The 23,634-nt window shown below is 37.0% G+C and overlaps 1 long non-coding RNA gene across 1 annotated transcript in view; it reads left to right on the top strand.

Annotated features, from left to right (window-relative positions):
• Positions 1 to 927: 927 nt before the first annotated feature.
• The window catches only part of LOC138369389 (uncharacterized), a 387,359-nt gene continuing 364,652 nt past the window's right edge, over positions 928 to 23,634 (top strand). Inside the window, exon 1 of the long non-coding RNA XR_011229814.1 lies at positions 928 to 1,396. This is a non-coding gene — a long non-coding RNA (uncharacterized lncRNA). The remainder of the gene's footprint in view (positions 1,397 to 23,634) is intronic.

Below are 23,634 nucleotides of genomic sequence, written 5' to 3'. Positions count from 1 at the left end.
CCAGCCCAAGTGGTTGCAGCCGTCAGGAGAGTAACTGTGGAGTAAGTACGAGTCACCTGCACTTCCTCTACTCACGGCCTAATTGTTTATATCTTCCTGATTCTAGCACCAAACTTCTTGACTCTAAAACCCACTAAATAATAAATAAATTCTAAAAATTTATTGATAACCTTTATTTATGTCCAAGTACTTAAGAGAACCCAGGTCTCTTTTACTAGTCAGAGGAAATAACTAAACAGCAATGGTTGAGCTAGAAACTCATATAATGTGTTGAATAAAGATAAAAATGGTACAAGAGGAAGCAGTAAATACACCGGTAATTGCATGTAAATAGAAACATACGACTCTCACGATAGAATGTGCTACTGTGTAAACATTGAGGATGATGGGCGGTCGTGAGCTGCAACATTATCTCTTAACTCTACGTTTCCTCCAGATTTACGCTAATTAGAATCTCCCTGTCCTAAACCATCGTATATTATGAGAGCAAGTGCCGAGTGCTGCCTATATTTGCCGTGGCTTGTTAATACTCGGTAAACCTGTATGGACCAGGCTCGTTGTTGTGTGATGTTTCAAAGGTTCTCATGTAAGAATAAAGAAAATTCTTATATATTTTAACGAAATATGTAAATATATTTTATCAAAAAATGATTTTTTTTATACATACATGAAGAGTAGTTTATGCTAATTCAATCATTGTCCAGTAAACTTTTGCCAGTAATTTATGATTTACGAATCTTAGATCTTATTTACTACTTTCTTAAAATAGAAATAGCCGAAATTTTAAATCCCATGAGAAAAAAAAAAGATTATGCCCGTTTTCTTTTGCGCGGACCCAGGAGACCCACGAACCCTAAGCGACCTCGTTCGGTGTTTGTGCTGCAGTCGTTAGTATACCCGAGTGTATCGTTCCTATACGTTTCCATCTGTAGAACATTAGTGAATCCCAACAAATGAGTGGAAAGTGTGCGTAAAGTGATCGTGTAAGCTCGAAGCCAAAGACAGCCACATAAGCCATCGGGAAGAGGTAAAAACTTAGTGATTAACTGGTTTGAGGCGCCAGAACTGTGTGTAAACATTGCCGCTCCTCCCTCTCCCCCCTTGGCTTCTACAGCTGTGAGAACAATTGTTATTAAGAGCAAGTGTTAAGTGCGTGACTTCATTAAGTGCTGCAAGTGTTCTGAAATGCAAACATTCGGTAAAAAAATTGAACTCAAGAATATGTAAACAGTTTCTTGTTGATTAAGCTCAAAGATAACGGTGGTTGTGTAGCGAGTACAGACAAGGAGACTGTTAAACAATGTCGTCACATGATGACACGGCAGACAGTCCTGCCTCATTATTTGAGTACCTCTCTCATCTAGCCCCAAACACACGCTCTCCGAGGCTATCTCTGGTAAGTACATCTATAATGCCACTTTTAGTTTTTTGTTTATTTAGCACATTGTACATAATTAGATCCTTTTTCGAGGAGCGCATTTCCACAATATTCTATTGATTTACATTGAAAAATAGGTTTCGTTACGTCATTTCGATTTAAATCTGTGTTTAATCGAGCATTGAACATATAGCTTTTTTATGTATCTTTTTGGCCCAGGCTACAAGTGCCCGTCGGAATATATAATCATTACCCCTCTTCACCTGAACCGGTAGTTCGACGTTCGCAAAGCCATTGGGCTTACTTTAGGTGAACTAAAAATTCGGAGCCTCGTCTATATACGCTAAATTATTACATGCTATTGTAGCATTCGCATGTTTCCCCGTATCGACGTTAAACCGTTGAAATAAAATGTAAAGCATAAGTTAACTTGTGTGACATCAAAGTTCACTTGATTGAAAGCCTTTCGTGGAACGGGAAAAACAAAGATAAATTTAACAATTGTAATTGTGGTGCTGTGTTTAATTCCATGTGTATTAAAACATGCTCTCGAAATTGGCAGGAGAATGAGCCTTTATGAATAGTTTTCCATCTGAAGAAAGTAAAGCAGTAAAGTTTATAAGCAAATAGGCAGCCATATGGAAGCACCCAATTTACTGACATGAGTTTATGGTGCTAGTCTTTTTTTTTTTTTACTTCTTAAAATTAATATGAATGGCGTAACCAATTAACGGGAATTATTATAGCAATCACTTAACAGTCTGCGCTACAAACTTTCATGTTCAAAATGTATGTTTGGATGATTTTGGCATTTGTTTAAAAAACAGAGATGGATATCAAGGACACTTTTTGTATAAAGCCGTAATGCCAATAATTGAAATAATTATATTTAATATATTGTATGACTACAATGCAATTTCATTGTTACAGAGTAAAGTGAATAATCTGCTTAATAATATTTTTCAAATCGTCCTACTTTTTACTTGCATTGCCATTTAGGCAAGTTTTTTCTAATATTTCTGGACATGTTAGCTTAGGATTGCGTATGACAGATAAAACTTTGGTTAGGTTCGTTTAGGATATGTTGTATGGTCCGAATTCATTTGTGAAAGTTGTTTTTACTGAAAAAATCACGGTTTTAAGTTATGAAGTTATATATGGACAACTCGGAACACACCGGGCATAGCGTTTTTAGGTACCAAAAAATACAGTAATATTAATAAAAATAATAATCTTTATTTAAAAATGTAGACAGAAAAACCCGGAACAATGGTTGAATAGTTGTTACATGAAAAGAATATTCAATAAAGCCACTAGTACGCAAAGCGTTTCACGCGTAATTAGAATTATGCAAGTGCAGAAAAACTGTTTTTTTTCCTTTATGAAAGTGGCGGAGTGCTATGTGGTCCGGTAATCAAATAGGGCACTTCCATTTTGGCCTTTTATGCCAGTAAGTCACTTCGCCATAGGTTTGTATCTAGTATTTTCACAGTCTTTATCTTAGTTATTGGTTCAGATTAAAAATGCTTCTCAAGTTAACAGAGTGATCAGCATTGTTTAATATGGCCTACTTCCAAAATGTGTTCTTGAAGTAGTATTTTTGTCAATGAAAACATTTATTTTCATGGAATATTTTCGTGGAATTAAGGTAGGTATCGATTTGTGCAATTTTATTATATTTGTATTGAAACAATGTTATTTTAAGAGGTAAGTAATTTTGTATATGCTTCTTTGGCTATAAGACATTTCCAGTCTTTCTGGATATTTAAGGTTAGGATTGACATGGTTGTGTAATGGTTGTATTACAAAAGTTCATGTTTAGTAAGTATAGACATTTTTGGTTAGGAATGAGGTGACAAAATGGCAACATGAGCTGAAACTCACTCCAATTAAAGTTCCGTGTCAATTATTTCAATATTGTTAATTAGTTTAAAGTGACTGCGGTATTTTTTGGGTATTTGCTAATGTTCTATCAACACAGTGTTTATTTGTGAAGTGTACAGAACATTCAGTGATCATCTCTGTAATGCACAAGAGAATATTAAGTACTCCACTGCGTAGTGAACAGCCGGTAATAATTCGTATGATAACGGAGCCGTACGAATATGACATATATAATATAGTGAGCTTGTCTTCAAAAATGAAATCCGGGAATTTAATAAATTTCAAATGACATAAGGGTATATCGATGAAAACGGCTTATAAAACGCATTGAGATAAAATCGTATGTAACTATGAGTTACATTTATGCAGTGATCAGTTGTTAGAAAAATAGAGAATAGGGATGAGAATAAATTTTAGAATTTTTCGTCGTGATATTCTGGGAGCAAATCAGATTTAAACTGATGGTTTTAAATGTAGAGCTGTGAGGTTCCCAGAACCAGGGAGCAACACCCGCAACGCTTGATAAATTGCCCAAAAGAGGTTTAGAGCAGAAAAGTTGGAGGCAATTTGAGACCCAAGATAGAAACGAAATACCTGCGACTACTTATTGTTCAGAATATTTATATTCGAAAGACAATTTTGGCTCAGATTTGGAGATAATGCAGTGTTTTAATAGCAATTTGAGCAAGTGTGGGTTCTTGTAGTAATAATTTGGTCTATGAAAACATTTATTTTCATGGAATATTTTCGTGGAATTAAGGTAGGTACAAATTTATAAAATGTTATTATATTAATAATGAAACAATAAGTAGCTTTAAGAGGTAAGTAGTTCCATATTTACTTTTCGATTTTACTTACGATTATTCTGACATTGATTTTGGGGTAAATGCGGCATGTGATACATATTTATTCACATGTTATGGTCATATTTTATCCTCCAATAAACTCTTGCTCAAGGTAATGTTCAAGTTGGTTTGAGTTGGTAAAATATTTGTTGTCCAGGCTGTGGTATGTGTTCTCCAAGTTCACGTGAGTTGTTAAAGTGTGTGTGTTGGCAAAGCTGAAGTTTTCGTCAAAGTTGGTGGGTATTGTCTAAGGGAGGTGGCGTCTGTTATTAAAGTTGGTATCAGCTGTCCAAGTTCGAGTGAGTTTTCAAAATCTGCACATTCGTGACCCACAGAAATTTAAGACAAAATCTAGGTAAACTTTATACGAATAATGTATTAGCTGTGTAGACTAAAAATAGTAAACAGCAACGTACTCCTCCATTATCCTGTAATATCTAGTAATGAAAGTAATTTTTAATATTAACAGAATACCTGAGCTCCATTGAATGATATCTTGTAAACAAATAGATTTTTCGTATAAAAAGTTTGTTACCAGCTGTCGTTACAATAATAATGTGTGCTGATTAGATATAACTGTTACGTAAAAATATTCGCTAAGGTCTGATTATGACCTTTAGTTCCCTCTCGTTAATCGTTTTTCGGCGCTGGCGCTCACAGGATGAGTATGCGGTGCAAAGGGAACTATACACACGTGGCTACCTTGTGGTGGTTCCCAGGTTTAATGTCCCCGCGGCCCGGTCTCTGATGCAACAATTAAAAACACAACCTGACACTCGCAAATAGATACTCACGCTAATGGTCATGATATGACCAACAAGTTAATACGCTTAAAAAATCTGTTTTTTTGCTTATATGAGCTGTGGATCAATCAAGTTACTGTACACAATAACTTTACTATTTTGTGGAGAAACTTTGTGTCTTCCCTAACTCCGTTGATCTCCAATCCTTCAAAGACTCTGCTGGGATAACTTTTGAACAAATCTCGTTTCGTCTTCTGTCACTATACTTCTTTATTCATAATCATGAACATAAAATATATAGAAGGCAGTATCTCGCGGAAAGAATTATCATCAAAGATAGAATTCTCTTCTTATTCTATTTCCTAAATAGAATAAACCCCCTTCTATTGTGGAACATTGGGCCTAGAATATTAATGGTGACAATACAGTTTCATGCTTTTCGAAAATGGCTGTATTTTGAACACACAAAATTGGGAGATATTTTACGGCAAACGTTTCATTAGCATAAACCTGCGTGTGAATATACATAAATTCTAGTGTTTATTAGCGGGACTGGTAGCTTTATGGAATATAGAGGGCTCATACACCTAGTAATTGAAAATAATTATTTTATTTGTATTGTCCATTGTTATAAATTTCCTGTTTTATTTGCCTGGATTTTTATTTGGCGTTCTGCAATATGTCGTTGACAGCTAACGCGAATCTGCTTGTGTGTTCGTCCTCCCTGTCTTTCTCCTCACGTGCTGTTTACCGAGCCTCTGTCTCTAGCTGTTTCTCCTGTCCAACCGCTTCTCTCTCTTCTTCGATTGTCGTGCGTCTCTGTCTCTCCGTTGATCTATCCCTCTGCCCGTCTGCTTCTTCATCGTTCCAGCCGTCTCTCTTTATCTCCTCGTTCATCTTTTACTTATATTCGCCAGTAGGATTGCATTATCTATCAGTCCACTCTCTGACTCCCCAGTCCGCTCTCTCTGTTCAATAGTCCTCTCTGTTTGTCAAGTAGTCCGCTCTCTGTCCACCAGCCAGCTATCTCCGTCCCTCAGTCGTCTCTCTCTTTCTATCCACCTAGGCGAAAACAACCTTGGGGGCCACGTGGGGAAGGAGGGACAGTGCTGGTGGTATCACTCGTGGGACTTCAAAGTCAATAAGAATTTATATTATCAGAAATTTGTAACAGTTTCGGGTAATTTAATTGTCGAATGTATATGGCATTTTATTAAGTTATCAAGATTATTATTTTTGTTTTCTAGGAATGCTAAATGGTTTAAATATGTTGATGATATTTTGTATGTTGCCTTATTTCGCAAAACTGTGATTTCCTAACTAGAAATACTAGTTCCGATTAGTCTTATGTTTTATCATGAGGCTAAAGGGGTGATTAAGAAAGCTGAATGCAAGAGAAAAAAGAATAAGTGAGGTAGAATATGATTGACTGATTTGAATCTCTGAAATGTAATACAGGGACTTTTAATCTTAATTTATCAATATCTCTAACTCCAGCCGAGTCACTTTCCCCACACCTTCCCTGCCAACAGCTAAGCTTTCCACTCACTCCTTGCCTACAGCTGATCCTCTTTCCCCTCTTTACCTACAACTGAGCCACTTTCCCCTTCCTTACCTATATCTGGGCCACTTTCCCCTCCTTACCTACAACTTAGCCACTTTCCCCCTCTTTACCTATATCTGAGCCACTTTCCCCTCCTTACCTATATCTGAGCCACTTTCCCCTCCTTACCTACAACTTAGCCACTTTCCCCCTCTTTACCTATATCTGAGCCACTTTCCCCTCCTTACCTACATCAGAGCCACTTTCCCCTCTCTCCCTGCCTACAACTAAGTCCCTCTCCCCCTCCTGCCCTATTCAACTGGAGGAACACGTTGGGTTGCGGCTGATTTGTCGTGAAGAAAGGAGACTTGTTCAGCTTCGTCCGCCATGAAATTTGACGGATCACTTAATTGCCTCAGGATATCACGACCCATGTTACTGGGGTCGGCGGACTCTCTGGCCACCTTGAAAAGCGTTTTCTTTTACTGTAAAATAAAAACAAATTGTTTTATATAAAGTTGCGGGTGAAAGTAAGAGAATATTTTTAGATTTGGGGGTCTTAAGGTATCACACAAAAACTTATAGTTGAGATACGATCGAGACTAAAGACACATCAAGTGACAGTAATTTCGTCTTGTAATTTCCGGGAGGGATTAAAGATGTTCCTGGTATCTTATACATCATTTATACTAATGTATGTATCCTACGTTGCTAATGGTGCGTGTCATAGGCACTTCATTATAATGTAATTTATTTGGCATATATATCTGTAAGAAGTTGATTATTTCGATACATAGTCTTGAGTTCAAAGTAGTGATGAAAACGTTTTTTATTTACTATATAGCTTTTTGGGTTATGAAGTATAGGTCAGACAATTATCAGGACAAAGCGCTGTCAGTATAACTATACAACACATGGACCGCGTCTGAGGACCAAGCGCGGGGTCAGTGTAAAGTGAATCACTTTAAAATTTGGAGTTATTTTTCTAGGTGTAAAATGTTATTTTTCACATTATGTGTCGAGCGAATTTGTTATTGTTGTGACAGAGTAAATATGCTTATATTTTTCTGCCGATACAGAGATATTCCTAGATGTCAATTAGAGTTCAGTTAAGTATTTTTTGCATGAGGATAGTTTTTGTTTGAAAATTTACATCAGTTATTGAATCAGACCCAAAAGGTAAAGTCAATGATCTAGCGCAAATCTTCTCTATAATTTTAATACTTCTTCACTTGGGATGCAAGTTTATCGGGATCCAAGTGCACTCTTCTTGACCCCCTAGTACACCTACCTGGGCAAGTGCCTGCAGCATGTACAAGTAGCACTTGTCATCAACCTTGATTGCCTGGTCTGGATGGCGTCGCTGTGGGTATTACCCTCTGTGTCCCATTTACATGAATACTGATGAATTCTACTGTATTATATTATAAACGTATTTATGTATTATCAGCGTCCAATTGTTGACCTGAGCCGTGAAACCTGACGTCTACTCTAGGTTGGTAAGAATTCCTAAATGTGATTCCTGAAGGCCATCCTTGCACGTGAAATCCTTTACATGCAACGCTGAGGCTTCCCTCGTTATGGGTGCTTTCGGGCAACAGAATTGCTATAACATCACCTCCCGCCTCGCTTACTTTGTCTCGCTGTGGAAGATGTTTTTCCTCTCCATGTTGCACCGCTGGCCCCGGACTGTGATCACCTCCTCGTCTCGACTGGAACACATGGGTCTGTAACCTCATTAGAAGTTAGCGTGAGGAACTGTGCCATGGCCTGTCCCCGTCGAGAAATGATAACGTCATCCCCACTGCCTTCCAGAATGGAACTCTCACACCCACAACCACCACGCACTCCCTGCACGCTCTCACAACCGCCACGCACTCTCCGACAACCACCACGCACTCCCCCACAACCGCCACGCACTCTCCGACAACCACCACGCACTCCCTGCACGCTCTCACAACCGCCACGCACTCTCCCACAACCCCCACGCACTCCCTGTCTTGTCTCTGTCTTCCACACAGCATTCCCTACCCTTCTTCCACATGCACCTATCTCTAGTCACCCCTCCAGATCCCCACAAGCTTCCTTCCTCTCACCTCAGCTTCCAAGGTCCACCCTATCCCCCCTCACTCATGTCCCCTGGCTCTCCCTGTCACCAACCCACCCCCTCTCACCCACTCAGCTCTCCCTACCTTCTATATACTCTCCTTCAACTCCTTACAAACTCTGTGTTGATGTTATCAGGTTGTCAATAGCCTGAGATTTACCGATAACTCGATACTGCAGCCATTACCAGCGCCTTTGACGCCACTCTGAGTCCATTAATAATTCACGTGGACTTTATTCTTCTCACTTTGAGAAGTTGAAGCTGTCAGGGCGTGACATCATGGGGGTAAGGAAGGGTAGGAAGGGAGGTCTGGAGGCCGGTGGCAGCCCCCGGGTTCGGAGGTGGCCTCTACCTCACTCAGAGATGAAATACGTGAAGGAATTTATGATAGAGGAGTGATAAGGTTGGGGGAGAGAAATCTAGGTCTAGATAAGTTATGGAGTGAATGACTGAGGATGTGTGGAGTAAGAGGGTGATAGCAAAACGGGAAAGGCACAATGGAGAGCAGGATAACAGGCGTTGGTGAGGGGTTAGGTTATCGAGCCTTTGCTAGGGGGGATAGTGTTGCCCATGGTGAGGGGGGGAAAGGGATAGCGAGCCCTGCTGAAGGGCATCGAGCCTTGGTGACGGGGGTAGGATATCGTGCCTTAGTGATGGGCATAATATCGATCCTGGTGAATGGGGGGATAACGAATCTTGGTGAAGGGTGATGGTTAGCCTTTGTGAGGGGGGGAAGGATAATGGACCATGGTAAGTGTGATTCCTAACCTTGGTGAGGAGGGGATAGCGAGTCTTTGTGATGTTTGGATATCTAGTCTTGTTGATTTTCAGGATAGCGGGCCTCTTGATAAGGGAGATAACGAACTTTGGTGACTAGAATAGTCTTGGTCATGGGGAGGATGCAGAGTTCGCTATCCAACTCCTCCTTTGGTGAGGAGTTGGATAGCGAATATTGGTGAGGAGCAGATAACGAGCCTTGTAAAGCCCGAGGCTTGCGGACGGGTTGTGGGGTGGGGGTGGGGTGGGGGGGGGGTTAGCGTGTCGGGAACTGAGATAGGGAGGAGAAGATAGCAGAGATAGTGATAAAATATGGCGTATATTCATGAATGGAAATGAGCCTGCTGAGAGGACCTGAATGAAACGAAATTTATATCCCGTGATTTACCATTTGAGGATGTTATACAAAATATTGAATAACCTAAGGGCATTTAAAATACATTCATTTATTAAACAAGTAAAAATATGGTGAATTAACTGTAATTGAATGTAACTCACAAAACGGTGGAAAGAAGATTATAGTTAACACAAAAAATCAACACTAATTACCATAATAGAATATTTTTTAAATGTTTTCTTCAATTGATGTTCATATTATGTTATGAAATTTTTAATCAAGCAGATATATTAAGAATATGAGGCTTTCCCTTAAACGTTTCAGAAGCAACAATAATATTTGTTTAACTAGTATATTCTCACTTAGTATTGGGTCACCTAACATCAATTCATAAATCACTTCCGTACCTACAATTGACAAATAATTGAAGTACCTCGATGACAAGGTAACAGCAGTCTTGCAATAGTAGCTAAGATGGCCTTCGACTATTTACATGCAATATAATGTAATCCTATAAAGAAATCTGATAATTTTAAATGATCAATTGGATAGACTTGGTTTAAAATAAAAGACTCTTACTGACATCACTTTGACTATACAACATGTGCGGATGTGTTGAATGTTGGAGATTTCTTATTGCTTAATCAATTTAATCTAACCTAATGTGGTTTTGCATTACCAAACGAAACTGAACTTAATCAATCATGTTACCAAGGGTAACAAAATCTAACCTAAACTAACTTAACTTAATCTTGCTTAACCACTCGCGTAACCTAATCTATCATAATGTAACTTTCCTAACCAAACCTAACTTTATTATCAGCAAGTTTGCTGATGGTTAGTAGGTGTAATTAATAGTACACCCGATTGAGGACTCTCCGGAACTTTAGAAGGACCTCATAACATTGCAGCACTGGGCAGCAAAAGAAAAGCAAAATTCTAAATGCACCAAAACTCAGACACTTATTTCTATAGATGAACGTAATGATGAGAGAGCTACTGTAGTGAAGTCAATGAAGAAGCACAAGGGAGGTAGGGGAATGGGATAACTTTTCTCCAACGATCCCTAATGCAATAACTTTGAGGGGAAAGTCGGGAACCTATGACAAGCATATCGACAACCCCAATAGAATCACAACAAAATTTCCACAATTTATTTCCACAGATTGAATTCACACCCTTATATGGAATTACAAACCAAGTAACGTTTCAGAAAGGCAAAATTAATAAAACAGATGTGTGACTGCGTTCTTATAAACAAAATTGTCAAGTGTCATAACTAATGTATTGTTTCCTCAAGACACATAAGGAAGAAGATACATAACGGAAAAAGAAGGAAGAGTTGTCTTGTTGACTCGAAAAAACTGAACTTCTGAGAAGTTAGTTATTCTAGGTTGTAATGGTTTCACTGAATACGTAATTGGCACCATGATAATGGTAAGGCGATACAACGTAGTGGTATTAATGCACAAGATGTTACATGGCAGTCACATCCCGCGAGCGTCACATTTCACAGGCATAACATCCTACGGGTGTCACATGACGCAAACATCACATTCCGCGAACATGCGTTTGTTCTAAAGCATGTAACAAACCACACCGACGTTGTCATCATGATTTTTAACATTGTTAACTATTGCCTTGTTATCTCAGAGACGAGATAATCCATTAACACAAAAATACCCTTTTGAAGTACCCGAAAGTCCCAGAAGCCGGTTTATCGTAATTAAATCTTTGCAGTTCTCCCATCCTGCAGTGAAAAATGTGCATGGACGAATTTCAGCGTTACTGAAATACGAAGCTCTGAGCACCCGAGAATACTAGCAACAAATTTAATGTGTGTGTTTACCAATTTGTTATTCCCTATTTTCTGGTTCCTCATTTGTGTTTCCCTATTTGTGAGTACTTATTTTGACCTGTATATTTGTGGTTTACAGGATGTAGCTTAGGATCGTGGTGTTTCTGTCTTCATTTCATTATATACGCATTCATCTAACTTTACTTAAAGTTTCTGTGTGTTCTTTAGAATGTTACGTCAACCCGTTCTCACCCCCCTACCTCTCTCTACCTTTTCCAAGACCCCGACCACACAGTGTCGTCTGCCAGACCACAACTGTACACAATCTAATCCTGTTGTTACCTTTCTTCTGACATTAGTTCTTTCTTCCATCAGTAGCGGGAGTGATGATGCCCAACTTTATTGATCCTATGTTTACTCATTGATCCTCATATTCTCAGATGTTTTTTAGTAACTTAATCACTTTCCTGTACAGTGTTTATTCAATGAAGTCTGTTACTCTCTTCTAGCTACACTGAATGACATTTTTCTGCCCTGAATTCTGTAAATAATTTGTTACTTCAGAAGTACATTTTCAGGGTGACACACATTGAGACAGTGTCCTTGTATATCAATTATATCAATGCACAATAAGGACTATATCATGCACTTGTATTGTGACTCACTATGTGTTTGATGTACTCAAAACACCATAGCTACTTTGTTTTCCTGGAATCGAGGTCAAAGTATCTCTTTTGTTTAACTTTATCTGCGTTCAAAAAACGAAAATAATTATTGTCATTTCGGTAGAGTGGAATGTAAATTTTCATAATCCAGTCAACCTGCCTGATCTGCTCATAAAGGTAATAACAGCTGGCACTGGACGGTATTTCAGGCAATAAACCACTTCAATATTAGATTTTTTAGGTTATTTGTCACAATCTGTTGCCATTTTAATCCCAAAGCATTAGGCATAAGTTTATTGAATTGGGAAATTTTGATAATTGCAAAAAATAATGAGTTTTTGATGCAAATGTTATTAAGAAAACTTATAAAGATATTACTTTTAATATTGATTAAGTTATAACACTAAATGCAAAATTATCATAATTCCAGCAAGTACCAAAAAATATAATTCCTCATTACTTATTTTTTGTGTACAGTTATATGTAGCAATACAAAAATTATCCATTTTTATCTAAATTCATTGTGTAATTGGTCATAAATTGTCCAGATTTATAATTTTTGAAATAGCAGTACGATGCCAAATTGTTTTGCATAATTTGTCGTTTTTATATCAATGGATATAGATATGCATATGGAAATATCAATGATAATTAATATTTCCATATATTATTACACTATATGAAAGAATGTATGTATATATGCCTCTGTCGAAAGTCTGAGACCAGGTTCTTAGGGCTAGCCTCACCCAACTTTGCAGGAGAACCGAGATGTTGTTCGGGACACACATAGGTAGCTAGGGGTAGACCTAAGTTAAACGATTTAAAGAAATATTAGCATTTTCAGAGACCCCCCCCCCCCCATGCATTTTCAGCGAAGTGTGACATACTTAATATGGTTTCCTTTGTATTTAGGAGGATCATAATGATGTATTTTCTGAAAGATTTAATCAGTAGCAGACGATGAATCACAATATCGTGGCTGAAGATATGATGATGGTCCACAATCGACTTGATAATGGTCCAGGACGGACCGAAACGTCGTCGTCTCTTCATCTTCTAGTGTGTGGATTAGTCACTGACTTATTCAGTTGTTTCAGTGCATTTTGATATTAAATTGTCTGAAAGAAGGGGTGAGTGATGATGCAGGGGGCAAAGCGAGGACGAGAGAAAGGTAAAAGGGGAAAGGGGAGAACGAGGGGATTGGGATGAGGGGTTCAGAAGAGGAGGAAGATTAGACGAAGAGTGGAGGGAAGAGAATGAAAGGGTGAAAAGAAGGAGGTAGAGACTATGTTGCACTCAGGTACCCCTTCTATATGTAAATGGATATGCATGTCTGTTCAAGGCTGGAGGGGGCGAGGAGGGAGGGTAGGGATTTCGGGGTGTAGGAGGCGAGGGGGAGAGGTGAGAATGGGGGGATTGAGGGGGGAAGAGGGAGGGGGCTTATCGCGGGCATCAACATTACTATATAATATATATATATATATATATATATATATATATATATATATATATATATATATATATATATATATATATTTAAATGCCATATATATGCATCTGTGCTGGCTAGGGTTCGAGTCTCCTGATGGGAAAATGTTCTAAAGTTGTGTATGTATATGTATGTATATATATATATATATATATATATATATATATATATATATATATATATATATATATATATATATATATATATACATATATATATATACATATATATATATACATATATATATATACATATATATATATACATTATATATATATATATATATATATATATATATATATATATATATATATATATATATATATATATATATATACAACTTTAGAACACTTTCCCACCAGGAGACTCGAACCCTAGCCAGCACAGAAGCCTTCCAGCAACTGGCATAACAGGTACGCCTTAACCATCTCCACCACCTGCTCAGACCCTTAAAAGAGATGGTAATTTCGGAGTATTTAAATACCCCAAAGATCAACACCTCCCAAGAGCACCAGAGCATGTGAGGGGTCATTTATACGTTAATTTCATCAAGTCCCTGTTAATATGGGAAGACACAGTGTCTCTGCTTAAGGCACAACTCTCCTAAACACGAGAGTGAAGTATACATATATATATGAAAGAAGGGAGAGAGGGCTGTAAAAGATATATAACGTATATATTTGTATACTTCACTCTCGTGTTTAGGAGAGTTGTGCCTTAGGCATATATATATATATATATATATATATATATATATATATATATATATATATATATATATATATATATATATGTATATATATATATACATATATACATATATATATATATATATATATATATATATATATGTATATATATATACATATATATATATATATATGTATATATATATATATATATATATATATATATATATATATATATATATATATATAAATATAATGTGTAAAAAAAAATTTACACATTATATATTATATATTTTTGTATCAAAATTTTTTTGATTTTACATAAATATTTCAATTCAGAACTTGGGCACAGTTGCAATATTTATCTGAGATAAAAATCAAGAGAACCCAAACTACCAAAAACCCACTTGAAAGCCGTACGAAACTTAGTGAACAAATGTCGTTCAGTATATCCCATACATTTCGCAAATCGAGGGGGGGATAATGACCCGTATAGCCCAGTTGTCCAACACAATAAACATACTGACAAAAACCAATAACGTTTCCCATTGTGCCGTTGCAAGCCATCACGAGGCCACCCTTTATGGCATATTGCAATCAATTTACTTTTTTTTTATCCTGGTGCTCGTATCGCAGCCACACTGAACAGCGCTTTCCCCCCCTATCAGTTTATTTCAAAATTGAAACTCACATTCATTGGCTTCCTGTGGCGGGCTTTTTGCTGTAATGCAACACCGATGATGTTCGTTTACTGTTTTAACTTTTCTCGTTTTGGGGGGATTTTGGCCTACGGACTGTGTTATTGACTTGATTGTCCGGGAACTGGCCAGGGTACAGTACTGCTCTTGGTACCAGGGCTTCTCTGATGGTACGTCAGAACATTTAGACTGTCCAGCATGGAGAGGTTATGTGACGTGTGGTGGATTCATAATTCTAGAGTACCATACAGTGTGCGTTCGACGTATATGATATCTTAAATAGTATGTACAGGTATGCAATCATGCAGAGTACGATTAATGTATGGTATCATACATTGGGCGATTCAGGTATGACATTATATAATGTATTGTACAGGTATGGTACTCAACATCTGTACGATTTTCATGAATTTCGGAATAAAATTGTAGGGGAAAGACAGACACAATCCCAGACACTGTGGGGTATCCCATTCTAGTTTAATATATAGTGGAGCGATGGTACCACACTACTATACAAAGTGCCCAAGATGTATCGTATCAGAGTGCGATAGAGCTGTGGTATCATGCTGCCTTCATGTGTATTGTAGTAAGCGTGTAATCTAAAATGTATGTTAGTGTTTAAAGTACGTTCCAGGAAATTTAGTACATTAGTACCTCGCAGTGTGTGGTTGGGGGCTATACACCTTGTAGAAGATGACTACTTTGGCATTCAAGGGTTGGGTATCTTGAAGTTGGGGTAAAGTTTTGCCATCTTGAAGAGGCTGACAGTACTTTGTTTCATTTCAGTGGGTATTAATGTTTAAATAAATTGTATTGGTGGGTGATGTTATGACATCTTATAGTGGGAAGCAATGTTTTGGGCCCCTGCAGTTTGTGGTAATTGATTCGCATCTCAATTTCCCTACATGTTTTTGGCTCTTTCTCATACAAAATGGCCTAAATTACAAATCAATAACCCAAGTCTAATGTATTTGCATTATAAATAGTTTCCATGTTCATCTATAAATGCTAATTGAAACTAAGCAGCCGGAAAAATGTATGCGAATAACTCTTTTTGCTTCTGGATATCTATTTTGTAGACTTTGCTTGGCTGTTGAGCAGCTAATTAGCTTGTTAACTCAACATCAAACCTGCTAAGAGTTTTGTGCTTTTATTAAGAGATGAGGACATTTACTCAACTAGTTAATGAGGTTGGGAACGTTTTCCCTACTGAATGTCGCCGAGAGAGCCTTGCCTGTCAGTTGTATATTGATAAAGGAAGGAAACTACTTAACGACATTGGAGACATGAGAGCTAGACTTGAGGATGAGTTCCATAGAGTGGGGCTGTAATATAACATCTGCGAGATGCTAAATATCTAACCGATAAAACACTCAGAATACAAGTAGTATAAGGTGGGAATACAAATACATTTTCATGATATTCCGTACATGATTTATTACCTGAATCAAAGCAAACGAACCAACAGTGATTTGTGTTTAGAACAAGCTAGAAGCTAGTTGGTAATGTCATTATGTAAAGGAAGTGGAGCACAGATCAAACAAACTTTCTAGCTGATCTTGGTGAGAAACTTTAAAAAAATGAAAGAGTAAGTTCAGTGAGAGTCTGTATTCCTATTTTTGTGTGTCTTGACTTTACCGGGCAAGTGACAGACAGTTGTACAGTGTAGGGGTTAACTTTATTTTGTGTGGTAATTGGTAAGAATATAATAATAATTTTGCTCTCAGTTAATCAAATATTTTGAATCTCAGCAAATAGTAAAATTAATGGTTTAGAATTTAATGGATTTAGCCAATTTTATACATTGTGGTTCTGTAAACATATTTGCTCATTGTTTCATTATAAAATGTATGAAATTTGATTGAATTAAGCCAAATATATATTGCATTTATTTTCGAATTCCTGAGACCAATATATATTTCCAAACATGTTCTTAGTTGAATAATATGATATATAATAAATCATTCCATATAAATTACATATTTATGTATTACTGCAGTCATTTAGACGGTCATCACCTGAATTGAGATCTGCCGCAAGGGTTTGAATCGATTTTTATTAGATCCTCATTCACTCCGAAAAGTATTAACTGAATACCTGTATTTTTTAATTTAGGGATATTCCTCGCTTCAGTAGGAAGTCAACACGAAGCTGCCCTCTCTTGAAAAATCATTTATCTTTCTTGATGGCTGAAGTTGCTAGGAACTTGTCCCTTCCTGATTGGACGACGAGGCAGAATTTTTCGAATTGCTGGAGGGTTTTCTATGCTCTGTTGAGTCTTGGAGTGTCGTTAAATATTTGCTCAATAGGCAAGCAGATTTTCTGCTCCCTGAGAGCAAGTTGTTTTCTGAAATGTGAGTCAGTGTCCTAGAAAACGTGGATTTGATTGCTTCTCCGAGGATTACTGGAGGTCATGCCAGGATACTATCCACTTCTCGGATGGGTTAAAATAAAATAATAAATCAAAAGTGCCGTGACCTTGAAATGTGAGTATATACATATGCATTTTTTTATATCAAACAGGTCTAAAATTACCGTAATGGTTGAACATCTTCCCGGCACCATTATTAGTCCATTCACTTGATAGCCACCGAGACCCTACATCTCCGTATTATTGTTATAATACAAGTTAGCAGTTGTTTAGGAACCTCCATAGCTACACCTACAACGATCGCCCAGTGCTCAGACTGTTCGAGCCTTTATACACAATCAAACATAACAAATATTAGCTCTTTATTTGAAAAGCGGCATCCAGGGACATGTTTGGGACGGTGTGGGCGGTTGAACCACCATTTACCAATACCGAGGGCTGGAGGATAATGGAACTAGTTAACTTTTTCCCTCTCATTCTTATGTTTCGTATTTTATGCCCAGTTCTGGAAATTCTTCGGTGTTCTATTATTCGTTTCGGATTCTGAACACATGTGAATATGTGTATGTATGTATGTATTTATGTATGTTGTATATATATATATATATAAATATATATAAATATATATATATATATATATATATATATATATATATATAAATATATATATATATATATATATATATATATATATATATATATATATATATATATATATAAATATATATATATATATATATATATATATATATATATATATATATATATATATATATTTATATATATATATAAATATATATATATATATATATATATATATATATATATATATATATATATATATTTATATATATATATAAATATATATATATATATATATATATATATATATATATATATATATATATATATATATATATATATAAATATATATATATATATAAATATATATATATATATATATATAAATAAATATATATATATATATATATATATATATATATATATATATATATATATATATATATATATATATATATATATATATATATATATATATATATATTTTGGTTGAGATAAGGAGGGCCATAAAACAGCTGAATATTCGATGTTAGATTTATTTGTGTGTTTATTGAAGATTAAAACGCGTGAATAAAGATGGCTTCAAGAGTTTTTATATATGACGTGACGATTCAGGATTGTACTGAATCGTCACGTCATGATGGTGGTGGTAAGGAATCGGAATAGGGAGGAAAAACTGGGTGCAGGCAGCAACTGTAGGGATAAGATGGTGAAAAGATACTACGGCTGAAAAGTATATTATAAGACAATCACAATCACAATAGACTTGAGAATGGTCCAGGACGGACCGAAACTTCGTCGTCTCTTCTTTTTCTAGTGTGTGGATTGGTCAATATATTGTAAGGCAGTGTTTAGTCCTCAATGTGACATAAGTGGCACTAGTTATCATAGAGAAAAAAGGCCATATTATCCCTGTCTCAATCACACACTCATTAATATATCTGAATCCCATCGCAAGAAATTTCGCTTAACACACAGATCAAACAGTACTTGACAAGGGAGAGAGAGAGACTTGCATTTAGCTTCCTTTCGCCCATTTACCAGAGCTGAGTTAGAGTTTCTGGAGCATGTTTAATTAAGACAGTCTCCGGTTATTACTACTCTCGCTCTTTCAATCTTTCTGTATATCTTTTTCTCTTTATTTTGAATTCGTTCAGTCTCTATTTTCTTTTCCTGTTTAGTAGTAAACTGTTATTTTGTTGATTTACAATAAAAAATGTCCGCAACTATCAAGACCTTTCATTAAAAGGTCTTGATTGACAAGAATATTTTTCTAACCAGTGTTGAGTAGGTAGTAGGGTGTTGGTCGGCGCCCAGCCTGAGTGCATCAGCTTCTAGCCTGCCGCTAACCTGAGTACATCAGCCGCTAACCTGAGTACATCAGCCGCTAACCTGAGTACACCAGCCGGTAGCCTGAGTACACGCCAGCAGCATCAACGTGTCGTAAGGCCGTCAGGGTTGAGTCGGAAGGAAGAGCCGGAGGAAACGCTGACATAACTTATTCTACTCGGTCATTAGTCACAGATGCGAGACATAAACGCACAATTAACTTCCTCCGGGCGGAGTTTACAAACCATTAGTCTGCTTCGCGGTCGTTGGAAACTTTGTGTGAAAGGCGGTCTCCTGCCTCACCGCTGCCGCCACCGACCCTTGCTCTTCACACACTCGCACCACAATAATTCACGCTCCAATTTCGCAGGACGAGGTGGAGGTGTGCTGGAGAAGAAGTCAGACTCTATCTCATATGAGAGGCATATCAATGTTGTTACGTTATATGTTGTTTGAAGTGAACCTTTCCTATCTTAATCTAACCTAACCTTCCCAAACTTAACGGAACTAAGCATAACTTAACGTATACAAACCTATCCAAATCTAATCTGCTAAATTGGATTGAAACTAATCTAATCCACCTTTTCTAACCTAGCTTAACCAAACCACTACAGTTACTCCTAACACCGCCTCTAGAACGTTAAGAATTATCCTTGGGATTGCAAACATATTTAACTCGAAAACATTACCATTACTCAGTTTCTCACTGTCATTGGGTTCCGGGGCATCAGCTGGGAGGAAACCATTTAATATAATTCACACCGACATTCATTAGATCAAGCGTACAGTGTTTCTTTGTGAATTGATATGATATTTGTTCCCGTTTTCCAAATTGTTTCCTCACCTTGTTCCGTACCATATCCAAAGTACTCGCCTAATAGTCCTTGTGTGGGTTGGGCTTCGGCTCTTTGGTCACATCTCTCAACTCTAATCAACTGGTGTACAGGTTCCTGAGCCTATTGGGCTCTATATACAGTTTCACATGTGGATATGATAGAATTTGCCTCCATCACATCGCTTTCTAGTGCATTCCATTTGTTAACTACTCAGACACTGAAAAAGTTCTTTCAGATGTCAATGTGGCTCATTTGAGAACTAAGTTTCCACCTGAGTTCCCTTGAGCGAGTACCATTTTTGTTAAGCAGTCTGTCTTTATACCCTATTAATTCTGCTCAGTATTTTCCATGTGATAATCATGTCTTACTCTATCTCTTCAGTCTTCCAAAAATGTGGGGTCTAAATCATGTTATTTTCCTCGTAACGTACGCCTCTTATGCTTGACTAGGTATGGACTCCACGCTGGAGTTGCAATGTCAGGTCTCATGATATCAAAGTTTAATTTATGTAAAGCAGATATCATAACCAACAATTACTTGGTTAAGTGACAATGCAGAAGCAAATATTCTGTCTGAAATATTTTTTGATTGAATACATCCAAAGGTTTTTTTTTGACAATGCACTTTGAAACCTTATCTGTACCATCTTTTCCCTCCGAACTTTATTAAGCTACAACGTATACAATTAAGAGGAGGTTAATATGCACCAAAATGTCGTACATTTTACAGTGAGAAACGGTTGCAATATAGATACCTGTTTCCACAAGCAGTGAGGGTTATGTCTGGGAAACATCCTGTGTGAAACACCTGTTGTGTTGCTGATCAATTCGTATGTGATGTAAATGAATTCAGATCAATATGCAGTTTTATACAGTCACGGGTCATGGTCATCGCAACTTCCATCTTTATATAGTTTCTCTTGTTCAAGATAAATCCACGATAGATTCTATAATTTGCTGTGTATCTCTCACGAACGTTGCTCGAATGAAGTTGCAAGTCAGGTCAGAATACCATTCTTCAGGAGGTTGTAGTCTCTCTATACCTCTATTGGGAAGGCTTTAAATTATCGCGTTCTGTATCACATCTCAATTGCAAGTTGAGATTATCAACAAATTATCAAGAAAATAATTTTTTCTCAATAATATTGCACATTATCTTTAAAGAGAGGGAACATATTATATTCCATATTATTACATAGCGTCTCTCAGGGGTCATCTAACACGCTCCAATTGCCAGACTTAAAGAACAAGAATAATAAGAACAAGAATAAGAAAATGGTGTTACTTAAATCCTAAGTTTCTAATGAGTTTCTAAGCGAGTTTGCATCACAGATTAACATCTTTTCAACAACTCGATGATTATATTTAACAAATGTACATCCGTGCAAAATATGTTTTCTTTGGCAAGAAAACATTTAAATTAAATGATCGAAAGAGAGAGAGGTGCATTAGAGCAGAAATGCATTATTGAAAGGTGAGAGAGAAATGGAAGAGGCTGGAGTAAGGGGAAAGAGCTAATAGAGAAGCAGTGAGAAGAGAAAAAGTCGGAATAGAAGAGAGATGAGGTGAGAATGGGAGACGTCAGAGATTTAGAGAGGAGAAACTCAGGAAAAGGTGAGGTGGGAAGAAAAGAAAGAGAGGGAAAGGTGAGCGGTTGAAAGAAGAGAGAGAGAGAGAGGGAGAGAGAGACAGTGTAATATAATTTACGGTTTGTGACCATGGCGGGGCGGCCTCTGCTCTCCACACTCACCAACATCGTTCTGGTAACAACGTTTCAAGAGATTTGTTCACCGCCGTCTTCCTTCAAATATATCACTATAAATCCTCGCTACAAGAGCATCACAGCTCCGGAGCTCGGGCCGTGTTTACATATAGCCAGTATTGAATAAATTTACATTCACCAGTCATTTTGTCGAGGCATTTTTCACTTTCAGTCCATTTTGGAAATGCAGCGGAGTTTTTCTTTCGTTGTTTGATTTTTTTACGGAAGTTTGCGTTGTATTCCGGGTTACCACGGGCGAATGGTGCCGGTGTAGCTTACCTAAACTTACTTACCTAACAGTGACTATGGGAGCATGAGGTCTAGGTCTATCTCCTTGTATGTCAACTACTAGCCAGGTAAAACAGAGCTAGTAGTCGAGACAGGAGGAGCTAGGCTTCATACCTCCTGGCGTCACTGTTAGGTTAGCAGATATATATATACGTTGGTCAACATAATTTCCAAACGCCAGCAAAAATCATTGCTTTTCAGCCTTACACCTCAAAACAACTAACTAGCTAAAGCACCTCTAATGAACCTAACTTGGAGTTCCGCTAACTAACACGAAATTTGGTTACTACAGAAGACTCCTCAAAACTGCCAGACTGGACAGTTAGCTCACTTTTCAGTCTCGGATATTTATTGGATACTAACCCTGGTACACTCAACCTGAGAGCAGAGAGACTTGCTTGTCCAAGTTCTCCTCTGGAAACTTGGTGCCAACTTATTTTTAAAACGTTATAAATACTGCCATAGTACAGGTAATCACCTCACACTCAATAGGTAATTTTCGAATTCACGTTGTTGAGGGCAGGAATCCCGTACTTAGTCTTTGCCAGCTTCTGATCTTCCAGAAGATTGAACCCACGACAGTTCCTTAACTCTCGGTTACGTATATACTGTTAGGTGAACAGAGGCATCAGATAAAAAAAAAACGTTCCCAACCGTTACTGTCCTGCACGAGGATTAAACCCGGGTCAATCGATTGTGTATCGAGAACGTACACAATACGCTAAAGTGTACATGAAATGTACAGATCACATGGCTCTGACCCTGAATGTTTCTTTTCTTAGTCTCATAAAGTCACGCTTTCCCGTGCCCCTAAATGTCCATACTTCCCTTAACACGATACCAGATATTCGCATCATTCGAACTAAATTAGCAACAACAAAAATAATCTTGGTACTAGCAAAAAAAAAAAAAATATGTGTTGCCTCTTATCTCAAATGAATAAGCTGATAAGGCTGGTGACACATTTATCACGTAATTATTTACGGGATAAGTTGCATAATTAACGAGAAGTTGCATACTTAATACGAAGACCTTTGACCAGAAATCATTTTGACGTTTCACACAATTGTCTGGTTCGCTCTTCTCCTAAGATACAGCGTTACCAGACACATTGTTGTTGGATTTTAAAAGTGTATTTCCTCGAGCTGAAGAAAAAAATAAAAAAAAATAGATAACAGTAAAAAACAATGTGTGATCATATATTTACCATATTCTTCATATAAAATGTTTAGCGGTGCAGGATATGCAATCATATTTGCAATATCATGCAAATTTGTAGCATTAAATATACCATTCGTTAACAGATTTATTGAACATAGATGAATTTTGGTGGAAAAAATATCACAAGTAGTAATGACGTCAAAATATTTCGAATTGTGTACATAATAATATAAGTATAATTTATAATCTAGCATTTAAAAAGCCTTTTCGGCATTTTTTATTACTTTCTTTTAAGAAAACACAGCTGAAGAAAATATTCAATTAGGAAAGAATTCTTATCAAAAGTGGCAAAT

The sequence above is a fragment of the Procambarus clarkii genome, chromosome 28 (assembly GCF_040958095.1).
Source record: "Procambarus clarkii isolate CNS0578487 chromosome 28, FALCON_Pclarkii_2.0, whole genome shotgun sequence".
Taxonomy (NCBI): domain Eukaryota; kingdom Metazoa; phylum Arthropoda; class Malacostraca; order Decapoda; family Cambaridae; genus Procambarus; species Procambarus clarkii.
Note: the sequence above shows the minus strand (reverse complement) of the source record. Positions and strands in the feature narration are given on the sequence as shown.